The sequence below is a fragment of the Ochotona curzoniae genome, unplaced genomic scaffold (genome assembly GCF_017591425.1).
Source record: "Ochotona curzoniae isolate NIBS_2020 unplaced genomic scaffold, NIBS_Ocur_1.0 contig_3622, whole genome shotgun sequence".
Classification (NCBI taxonomy): domain Eukaryota; kingdom Metazoa; phylum Chordata; class Mammalia; order Lagomorpha; family Ochotonidae; genus Ochotona; species Ochotona curzoniae.
This window is the reverse complement of record NW_024465926.1, coordinates 9,282,545-9,294,025: the sequence shown is the minus strand read 5'-3', so window position 1 is coordinate 9,294,025 and position 11,481 is coordinate 9,282,545. Positions and strand designations below refer to the sequence as shown.

The 11,481-nt window shown below is 53.3% G+C and overlaps 1 protein-coding gene across 3 annotated transcripts in view; it reads left to right on the top strand.

Moving 5' to 3' along the window:
* PDPR (pyruvate dehydrogenase phosphatase regulatory subunit) overlaps nucleotides 1-11,481 on the top strand; it is a 47,181-nt gene that overhangs the window by 11,387 nt on the left and 24,313 nt on the right. Inside the window, exon 1 of one of the 3 annotated variants that reach the window (XM_040982376.1) lies at nucleotides 4,413-4,581. The exons of 1 other annotated variant lie outside the window; for it this stretch is intronic. The gene's annotated coding sequence lies outside the window, so the exon portion shown is untranslated. Of the gene's footprint in view, nucleotides 1-4,412; nucleotides 4,592-11,481 lie in introns of those variants that run through there. One more of the 3 variants, XM_040982378.1, reaches the window with a different exon arrangement.

Here is an 11,481-nt window from a genome sequence, read left to right as displayed (position 1 = left end):
ACAGCCGGGCAAGCCCGCCACTTCCTCCTTGGTCTCTGACCCCTCAGCTGGCACTGTCTTCAGCCAGGCATCTCTCCGCGGAGACTCCACTGAAATGCGAGTTGGCTTGTCCGCAAGAGGAGACCCGGCTAGGTTGTGCCTACCATTGTGGGTGTCAGGGAGCTGACCTGTGCTGGGCACACTCTGAAGCCAGAGGGCTGTGTTGCCATGATCCCCAGGGCCTCAGGAGTTTCTTCTTCCATAAGCAGGATGACCCAGCAACCTGCAACTCCGTGCATGTAGGTCTCATATGTGCCTAACAAAGGCTGTGATTTTTTAAAAAAATTTATTTTTATTATTATTATTTTTTTAATCGGAAAGGCGGATATACAGAGAGGAGAGACAGAGAGGAACATCTTCCATCCGATGATTCACTCCCCAAGTGAGCGCAATGGCTGATGCTATTTCCGGGTCTCCCACACGGGTACAGGGTCCCAAAGCTTTGGGCTGTCCTCGACTGCTTTTTCCCAGGCCACAGGCAGGGAGCTGGAAGGGAAGCGGGGCTGCCGGGATAGAACCGGCGCCCATATGGGATCCCGGGAGTGCAAGGTGAGGACCTTAACCACTTGTGCCACCACGCTGGGCCCTGTGATTTTTTTTTAACTAATTAATTTATTTTTTATTAGAAAGGCAGATACACAGAGAGGAGGAGAGAGAGAAGGAGATCTTCTGTCCAATGGTTCACTCCCCAAGCGGGTACAATGGCTAGAGCTGAGCCAATCCGAAGCCAGGAGCCAGGAGCTTCCTCTGGGTCTCCCACGTGGGTGCAACATCCCAAGGCTTTGGGCCGTCCTCGACTCTTTCCCAGGCCACAAGCAGGGAGCTGGATGGGAAGCAGGGCCACCAGGATTAGAACTGGCACCCATATGGTATCCCGGCGCATTCAAGGTGAGGACTTTAGCCGCTAGGCCACCGTGCTGGGCCCTGCACGGTCACTTACCAAAAAAAACTGATTTATTTTATTTTTATTGGATAGGTAGATTTATAGAGAGGGAGAGACAGAGAGAGTTCTACGCGCTGGCCCACTCCCCAAGTGGCTGCAATAGCTGGAGTCGAGACAGTCCGAAGCCAGGAGCCTCTTCCAGGTCTCCCATGCGAGTGCAGGGTCCCAAGGCCTTGGGCTGTCCTCATCTGCTTTCCCAGGCCACAAGCGGGGAGCTGGATGGGAAGTGGGGCCACTGGGATTAGAACTGGCGCCTATATGTGATCTCGGCATGTGCAAAGCTAGGACCCCAGCTGCCAGACCACTGCGCCGGGCCCGAGTTTTTCTTTATAGCACTTCACATATGTCATCCTGTGGCCTTCCTGCACTCTTCCTGATTTCATGATTTGTCTTTTTAAAAAACATATTATTTATTTATTTATTTGAAAGATAGAGTTACAGAGAGAAATTGTCCATCCATTGGTTCATCCCCTCAAATGGCCACAGCAGCCAGGGCTAGGCCAGTCTGAAGCCAGGGAGGGGCCTGAAGCTTCCTCCATGTCTCCAAGTAGGTGCAGGGGTCCAAGCAGTTGGGCCATCCTTTGCAGCTTTTCTAGGCCATTAGCAAGGAACAGGACTGGAAGTGGAGCAGCCAGAACTTGAGCCAGTGCCCATAACACCTGCTATACCACAGTACCAGCACCACCTGATTAGTCTGTATGTGTGTTTATGTATGTGTGAAGTTTATTTAAAAGCTGAGGAGGTCACACAAATACATTTAGGGATAGATAGAGTGAGCTGAGAGTGGAAAGGTGGGAGAGAGGTGTTTCTGCTTTTCTCTGGTGTCTGTAGGGGAAAGAGCGAGTTTACGAGAGAATGTCGTTCCCCGTTGCCTGGCTTCTCGTGAGCTGAGGAAGAGGAGTGGTTACATGATACCACCCCCAAGTCCCTGGTGAGGGGGGTTACATCCTGGGGAAGGGACCACTTGACTGACAAGTAGGCAGACTGTACTACGTAGGGCCGGGGAGGTATGGTTTCCAGTTGGTAACTCTAAGCTTGTTAGCTGCCTGTCCCATTTCATTCTCCTCTGAGAGATTTCTGATTCCTGTTCTCAAGGGTTGCTGAAGGATGGTTTATCTCATTCTCACTTCCTGTTGATTAGGAGCGTAGGTGTTGATGGCCTGGGTTTGGAAATCTCTCCTTATCCATATAAAGTGTGGCCAGTGTCACTGGCTGTCTCCCCTGCATTGTCATCTCTCCAGAGGTTACTTTTTTTTTGTCCCTTGGGGTAGCACCTGAGGTCCTCGAGTGGCTCAGAGGAGCAGGCCAACTCATCCTTTGTGTGTAGCTGGGCACAGTCCTCTCCCCTGCACAGGAGTGATCCCAGGAGGCGGCACAATGTGTACCATGTGCCTCGGTCCAGCATATGCACTCCACACTGTGGCTCCTGAGGTCGGCAATCATGTGGAGTCTGAGACCAACCAGATGCAGGAGCCTGTGTCTCTTGGTGATGCCAAAGGCCATCCGTGGGGTCTGCCCCCCCACCCCAGTGTGACTATGTGCCACAGCTGTGACCACCTAGAGCCTCTCAGGTCCCTGGCCTGCTGCTTTGACTGGTGTGGTACTGTGCAGAACATGTGGCTTGCCCAGGACCCTTCAGGCACTTGGCCTGCCAAATGTCAGCAGAGGAGCGGTGGCTGGTCTTTCTGACAGGTTGTCTGAGTGTGAAAGTCTGCACATATGGCAGGTACAGTGCACGGAGCACCTGGCTCTATCGACTGGCTTCTGTCATCGTAGGCAAGATGGAAGGCACTGTGATTTTTCCTGGCCTTTCTCCTGGGATTGCCATGATCCCCATATGTACCCTGCTCTGCTAAATACCCAGGTTCTGGAGGGCTTTGCTGTCACTCGGACTTTGCTGTGCTGTGGTTCTGCTAGACTTCCGTTTGAAAAGGTGGTTGTGAGAGAAGAGGGGCCAGCCTGGTGGCGCAGTGTGTTAAGTTGCTACCACCATCCCTGCTCAGCACCAGTTCAGGTCTCTGCTGCTGTGCTTCCAGCTCAGGGAAGGGAGCAGAAGATGGCCCAAGTACTTGGACTCCTGCCACCCGAGAGGGAGGCCTGGATGGTGACTCAGGCTCTTGGCTTTGGCCTGGCCCAGCGTTGACTGTTGTGTTGTGGTTCTCTGGGGAAACAAACCAGCAATGGAAGATCTCCTTCTCTGTTGTTCCCTCTCTTTGTCACTCTTTTTTTAAAAAAAATCTTTTATTTATTTTATTGGAATGTCAGAGGTACAGAGAGACAGAAAGAACTTCCGTCTGCTGGTTCACTCCCCAAGTGGCTGCAATGCCTGGAGTAACAGACAGGAAGATGCTTGAACCACTGTTTCACTCCGAGGCTGAAGCCAAGTGCCAGCACTCCATCCAGGTCCCCACATGCGTTGTAGGGACCCTGTCACTTGGGCCACCAGCTACTGCTTTCCCAGGAGCACTACTGGGAATCTGGATTAAAAGCAGAGCAACCTGGATTCAAACCCGTGATCTGATACGGGATGCTGGAGTTGTAATGTTTTAACCCACCATACCACAGACTCAGGTCCCCACCATCTTGGATTTCTGAGGAGGAGCTGGAGCCAAACGATGCCCCAAATGGAAGGGTCTGAGGGTCCTTGACTGCATAGAGCTTTTTAAGGGAGGGAACAAGATGAGGCAAGGACTCTCTGAGACAGCAGCAAAGGGCCTTGGCCCTTCTGTGTACAGGGGGAGCCCTGGGAGGGCTTGGATTTCTAGTCCTTCCCCACAGCGTCCCCTCACTCTGTGGGACTGGACCTCAAATCACAGGCCACAGCGCCACCTGAAGGTGAACAGGTCTGGATGGGGCATCTTTATTTGATTTGCACTTTGGCTTAAGTAACTGGGCCCTTTTACGCTTCCTTCCCAGCAGCGATAGCAGGAAGCTGCTCTCCAATATGGATCTCTGAAGTCGCAGGCAGCAGCGGCTTATCATGCCGCGCCACAGCCTTGTGGCCTTCCAACCCCCCCCATCCGGTGCCCAAGGACTTTGGAAACAGCTGCTAAAAATACTCTTCCCACCTGCTGTTCTCTGTCCTTGACAAGCAGAAGCAAGGGAGATGTTGGCAAAGGACGGGACGTGAATCCAAATGTAAAAATTTTTACTCCAGAGAGCAAAGTTGTTTTTCTAAGGGACGTTTCGCACACAGGGAGCCAAGAACCAGAGATGCTACGCTTCAGACGCTCCACAGCTGCTCGGGACGGAAGGGAGCCCGCGCTCGCCCGCGCCTGCGCCGCCCACGCCGCCCTCGCGGTCACGCCCCGACCTGGGCGGGGCCTCGCGAGACCCAAACAAGCCCACGCGGCGGGGGCGGGGCCGCCGCGGTGACGTCACGGCACGGCCGGGGCGGCGCGCCCGCCGTACCCTTGCGGAGGGAGCGTCGAGCGCGGAAGGTCGCGGCCGCGGCTTCCTCGGAACTTTGTTTCTCGGGGGTCGCGCCGCCTCAGGGCGCCCGGTCCTCGCTGCCGGCCTGCCGCGACCCCCGGCGACCGTCGCGGACGCCCGCTCGCTGCCGCCGAGCCGTTCCGGAGCGGGAGCCCGTGGGGCCCGTGGGCCCGTGAGGTGAGCAGGCGGCCGCGCGGCCTCAGCGCCCCGGGACCCCCGGCGTCTGCGCGGGCGCCTCGGTGTGGCGCGGGGTCCCGGGGTTCCGTGCCCCGGGCGTGCGTGGCGCTCGGTGGCCAGGGCGGCCGGTGGGCTGGCGGGTGGCGGCCCCTCGGCGTGGAGCCGGCTGGTGCGTCTGGGCAGGTGCGGCGGCTTTTCCCGCGTTGAGGCGCCGGCTGCGGCCCAGCTGTGCTTCCCGCAGGACCGGGCGAGTGTGGGGAGTGGGGCGGACAAGGGCGGGCCGCGCCGTGAGCTGTCGTGTCGGTGTGTGTGATGGGCAGAGCCGAGCCCGGAGTCAAGTGCATTTGGCTCAGCTGTGTAAACGGGATAGGCAGTGTGGAGTGGGATTTCGGATTAGAACTCAACGCGGTGGCCTCCTAGCGGCTAAAGTCCTCGCCCTGAACGCTCCCAGGATCTCATATGGGCGCAGGTTCTATGGCAGCTCCACTTCCCATCCAGCTCCCTGCTTGTGGCCTGGGAAAGCAGTGAAGGACGGCCCAAAGCTTTGGGACCCTGCACCCGTGTGGGAGACCTGGAGGAAGTTCTTGCTCCTGGCTTCGGATTGGCGCAGCACTGGCCATTGTGGTCACTTAGGGAGTGAATCCTGGGAAGATATTTCTCTCTGTCTCCCTATCTGTATATTTTACTTTGCAATAAAAATAAATCTTAAAAAGAAAAAAAAAAAAAAAAGAACTCAGCCAACTGGACGTTCTCCTTGTTGAGAACATAACACCTGGGAGCAGCAGCTCCAGAATCCCCAGAGGGAGATTTGGAAATCTTTGTGAAAGACATTTATTTATTCGAAATTCCGAGTTACACAGAATGTGCGACAGAGGTTTTTCATTTGTTGGGTCACTTCCCTCAAATGGCCTCAGTCAGCCTGGGGAAGAGATCAGGCTGAAACCAGGAGCTTTATGGGGTATCCTCCAGGGGTGGTAGGGACCCAAATACCGAGTCCATCTTCCCGCATCTTTCTCAGGCCGGTAGCGAGGACAGGAACCGGTGTGCCACTTGGGCTATCACAGCGCTGGATGGGACATCTTTTAGACAGGTGTCCTGGGTATTGCTTCTGTGGAGGCGAGAGAGGTGGTATCAGTGCAGCCATGCTCACACGGGCTCCCTGGGGGCCACCCTGTGTGTGTGTGTGTGTGTGTGTGTGTGTGTGTGTGTGTGTGTACGTACCATTAGCATACGGGACAACTGTCACCTTGCTGATTGGTATGAGTAGATCTGAGTAGAACCAGTGTCAGCGTTGTTGGTTTAGCACAAGTTGTTTTTAGCAGAAAATATTGCGTGATTTTTCCAGAATTTTAATACTAGGAGCATTTCACAGTGGTATGTGTTCCATATACTTGGCATCTCTGCTTTTTTGATGTGTGTGACTGTACGGTCACTTCCTGGCAGTTCATGTTTGCTTTGGTATTGCTGCCGCAGCTTTGTCCTCTGCCCCTGCCACTCTTGGTATCGGCATGAGGAGCTCAGGGTGAGAAATGCTGTTTTGCCTGGTTCTAAATCACCTTCGGCTTTTCATTTCGTTCATTCTGCCTGAAACTCATCTTGGTTTCTTCCACTGTCGTTTCCACTTTGGTTTTCCTGCTGGGTGTGTGCGGCTTGGCCCTGTCCTCACAGGGTTTTGATAGGCTGCATGGAGCAGTGATCACCTGGGGACTCTGGTGGCGTCTGAGTCCTGGCTGTGACACCTGCCAGTGCACTGGGTGCTGGAGGGTTGCTCTTCTGTGCCTCTGGCCTGCAGCGTGGAGGTGCTGCTGACTGTCTCAGGGTGGGGCACAGCAAACGGAAATATGCCTGGCATTTTGGGCCTACCTGCAGCAATACAGGTGTTTGCTTTTGTTATTGCTTTATTTTTAATTTTTTAAAGAAGTTTTATTTGCTTTTATTTGAAAGACATTATTAAAAGGAGAAACAAAAATGTTTCATGCATTGGTTCATTTCCCAAAAGACTGCAGTGGCCGGAGCTGGTGTAGTCCAAAGCCAGGAGCCAGGAGTTTCTCTTCGTCTCTCACATGGACAGCAGGGGCCCAAGTACTTGGGCCATCTCCCTCTGCCTTCCTGGGCACATAGCGAGGGGTTGCATCAGCAAGGGAAGAGCTAGGACTTGAACTGGTACCTGTGTGGGATGCCAACATCATAGATGGTGGCTTAATGCACTGTACAGTGAAACTGGCCTCAGATTTTTCTTGTAAAAATTGTTTCTGGTGCTTAGGTATCCTCTGAAATGTGAGGGGCTATCTCTGAATTCTCTGGAATCAAAGTTTTGTTGCCATCTACAATGTTTGACACAGAAAATTACTGCAAGAAGTTGATGAGAAATGGAGTTGAATGACTGCTTTATGCCACCATAAACTTACTTTGCTATTGCATTTTCCATGTACTTTTTGAAGTTCTCTTGGTACCTTTGGTGGATAACATGCAGTCTGAGAGAGGTATAGTTCATCCTCGGAGAGTCCCATTATCACTTGGGAGTCTGGACCATGGCGTGCCGAGTGCTGCTTGGGGTCAGGTACCATGTTCTACCTGCACTGTATGATTCAGTGTTGGCAGCAACTGTGTAAAGTGAATGTTCCTACACAGGTGGGTAGAGGAGGTGCCTGAGGCCCAGCAGTGGAACAGCCAGCAAGGGGTGGGGATGATGGTCAAACCCAGATGTTGGCCCCAGACCCCGGGTCCCCAGTGGGTTACCCCTAGGCAACGTGATGATTTCTATCCTGGGGAGAGCCAGCCAGCCAACGATGGGGATGGCATCCGGCAGCATCTGAGGAGAAGAGGAGTATGGCAGGCGGGAGAGCAGCCTGTGCCCAGGTCCTGGAGGTGGAAGTTCACACCTGACATGGTGGAGGAATTACAGGAAAAATGACAGGAGAATTAAGAAATCCTTTGTGAGGGGCCTTGCCCTGAGGGCAGAGGGAGTCCTGGGCGCTGTGCTCTGAGAAGAGGGTGTGTGAGACAAAGGTGTGCAGGGCTCGCCTGGCAGCCCCCAGGAATCCACGGGAGCCCCGGGACAGTTTGTGTGCAGGTGCTGGCAGTGGAGACAGCGAGCAGCACCTGGATTGAGGTGTAGACGCCCTGGTCTTGATGGCTGCACAGGGGACATGAGGGAGAGGGAAGCGCCCAGGACAACCCCAGGGGTCCAGGAGTCCATGTCCCCGGGGACGAAGGAAGTGGGCAGTGTGGAGGTGGGGAAGGTGGGTTCCTGTTGGTGTTTGGTGCAGCTATGGACTGGGTGCAGTGGGCCCTCGGCACTGCACCTGCAGGTCTGCAGTGGAGGGTTGTGGTGGGTGAGCCGGGAGTCGCAGTAGAGTCGGCAGCCACTGTGGGAGAGGGTGCAGAAGTGGAGAAGGAGTGGGTCTCAGAACCCTGAGGGACTGCAGGGCACCAGGGATGTGGTGGGCAGGATGGGGAGGGGGAGCCAGCAGTGATGCCATCAGAGAGGGTGCTGTGGAAATATCTCAGGGCACCATGTGAGGGAGGAGTAGCCAGTGGTGTTGGCAGCTGTAGGAAGGTCAAGTGCATGGATGGTGTGGCTGAGAACACTGGTCAGCGAGCACTTTTGTCTCAGGGCAGAGCGTGGGGAAGAGTGCTTATTTCAAAGAGTTCTTTAAAGGCAGAATTAGGGGCAGGCATTTGGCACAGTAGTTAAGCCCCTGTTTGGGACACTGTTTTTGCATTTTGGCATAACTGAATCTGAGTTCTGCCTCAGACCCCTTACCACAGCTTCCTGCTAATGTAGACCCTAGGCGGTGGCCGGGAGGACACTAGTCACTGTGTCAATGAGCCCATCGTGGGGGACTGGGAAGCCTAGCTTCCTGCGGAGCACACCCTGGGAATCTGGGGGAGTGTGGTCGGCTGGGTCCCTGCTGCCCGTGTGGAAGCCTGAATTCTGAGCTCCTCCAATCCTGGGTGCTGTATGCATTTGAGAAGTAAGCTCCAACTGTCTGTCAACTTAAATGAAAATGAAAGAAATTCATTGTTTTTTCATAATATGTGTTTCCATGAGCTTTTTTAAGATCCCTCATATTTTGTCGTCAAAGAAGTCCGTGTTAAAAGTCAATTTTGCTAGGGCCAGTGTTCTGGTACAGTAGGTTAAGCTTTTTTCTAAGGTGCCAGCATATATATAGATGCTGGCTCAAGTACTGGCTGTTCCTCTTCTGATCCCCCTCCCTGCTGATGGCCTGGGAAAGCAGTGGAGGATGGCCCAAGGGCTTGGGCCACTGTGTCCATGTGGGAGACCTGAAAGAAGCTCCAGGCTCCTGGCTTTGGACTGGCTCATCTCTGGCCATTATGGCCATTTGGGGTGTGTACCAGGAAATGGAAGATCTTTCTTTTTATCTTTCCTTCACTCTCTAAATCTGCCTTTCAAATTAAAAATTTAAAATAATTCTTAGAAAAATGAATTTTGCCTAAGAAACCCTACCAGCAGAGAGTGTAATCGCTAATGTAGGACGAAAGGCCTTGGGACAGTGGTGATAGAAGACATATAGGCATCAAGGCAGCCGATTGCTGTACAGACTGCAGTTCTGGGAGATAACTGTGGACACTGGTGTTGGTGATCTGTGTGTGTGTTGGTGGTTGCTAGCAAAGTCCATTCCCAGCTTGGCCTTTGCCTTTGGATGCTGCAGCCTGGCTTGTCCCAACTAGCCCCCAGTCCCAACTCTTGCTGGTGGTTGCTGCAGCCTAGTCTTGCCCAGCTTCTGCCCATCACTGGCTTTCATGCAAACCAGTAGGTGTGACAGCCTAGCCCGGGTATGGCCCATATCCCATCTTGGCTGCTGCACATGCCGGTGTATCTGCCACAGCCCTGTGCGGTCCGCCCCCAAGTGCCAACCCACACATGCTGACAAGTCAGCAGCATTGCCTGGCCTAATCAACACCCAGCCCTGACTCCTGTGCTCACCAGTGGGAGCTATGGACCACCAGTGGTGTTCCCCAAGATTCCCTGCCAGGTCCACTCCAAGACCCAGATCTCATGTTTGCCTGCAGATACCAAGCCCTTACTTGGCATAGTCCACCTCCCAGTCTCGGCCTTTGTGTGTGCTGATGGATGTTGTGGCCCGGCCTGCCCCACTTCCAATTCTTGGGTGCGTCTGTGGGTACTGCAGTCTGGACCAGGCTGGCCTGTTTTGAATACCAGTACTCATGTGTGTCAGAGAGTTCAATGGTTATACTTAGTTGGGTGCATCACTGCCCCCAGTTCTTGAGCAAACCAGCTGATACTGCAGTCCTACAGGGGTCAACATATTCCCCTCAGAATCTGCCCCCCGAACCTGGTTCTCTCGCTTGCTGATTAGTGTCAGAGCTCAGCCTAATGTGGCCCATCACCTGGTCTGCCACTTACTGGTGGGTACTGTGGACCAGCCCTGCAGGGTACTCCTGCCCACCACCCCCTGTCCTAGCTTTCACGTGCACTGGTGGGTGGTGGTCAGTGCTAACTAGCCCAGCTCAGGTCTCAGATGGGTGGGTGTATTGATTTGATCCGTAATGATCATTTAGTTTCTCTACTTGAAACCTCTGGGCCTCAGCCCCCTCTCTTACCAGCAAGTACAGTGGCCTTGTCGGCCAAAGGACCACAGAAGTGACTTCTCCACCTGTAACATACTCCTTCAGCAGTCCCTATTCAGCAGTTCCTCCTCCCACACATCCTATACCCCCTCCCCTGTGAGCACATTTGTTCCCCAGGACAGTCTTCTGGGGGTGGGGATGGGGTGTGGCATGCTGACCTGAAGCCCTGCCTGCACACCCAGGAGCTCAGATCTAGTGCTGTGGCACACATGCCAGCCTGGGGCCCTACCCCCTCTGCCCATCTGGGATTCAAGCATGTTGACAAGTCCCCAAGCCCAGTCTACCAGCATACCATGCCAGCATGTCAGCCTATGGGACTCTAACCTCACGGCCCCCCACCCCCACCCCATACTTTCGTCACTGCAAAATCTGGCAGTAGTCTTCAGTGTGTTGAAACTCCAACAGTATTATGTTTTGCATTAGATTAATTTTATTAAAACCTGCCTTTATTATATTCAGCCTGGGGTAATTCAGTATTGTATACTGGACCATGTCAGGACAAATATCCAGAATATTCCATGACTTTAGCTCTACGTTCTTTCATTTCTTCCCACTCAGTATTCATCATGTACAATCTGGCTTCCATATCAGATATCTTCTTTTTTTGCATGAGAAAGCAACAGAGCCACAGATGTCGTCCATCTGCTAGGTCAGGGCTGGACCAGGCCAGAGCCAGCAACTCTGGCAGGAAGCCCCAGGATGTGCATAGTAGAAAGCTGGATCAGAAGCAGAGTAGCCAGAATTTGAAACAGATATTCTGATGTGGGATGCAGAGGTGTTTTTTTTTTTTCCCCAGATTTATTTTTTTGGAAAGGCAAATTTACAGAGAGAAGAAGAGACAGAGAAAGAGCCTCTGTCTGCTGATTCACTCTCCAAATGGTCACAACGGCTGGAGCTGAGCCAGTTTGAAGCTAGGAGCCAGAGGCACTTCCTCCATATCTCCCATGCAGGCGCAGGGTCCCAAGGCTTTGGGCCATGCTTGACCGCTTTCCCAGGCCACAAACAGCTGGAAGGAAAGTGGAGCAGCTAGGACATGGATTGTTGCCCATATGGGATCCTGGTGGACGCAAGGCAAGGATTTGACTGAGCCAATGTGCCAGGCCTGGGATGCTGGTCTTCTAATTGACATTTTAATGGCTGTGTCACATATCCTAACCTACACACTGGGTTTCTTACTATTTTCTGCAAGTATGCATCATACTCAGCTTGGTTGTGTTTTTGTTTTGTGTGTTGTGTTTTTCCTTCTTTGTCAAAAGTTGGGCCCTGTTTACATG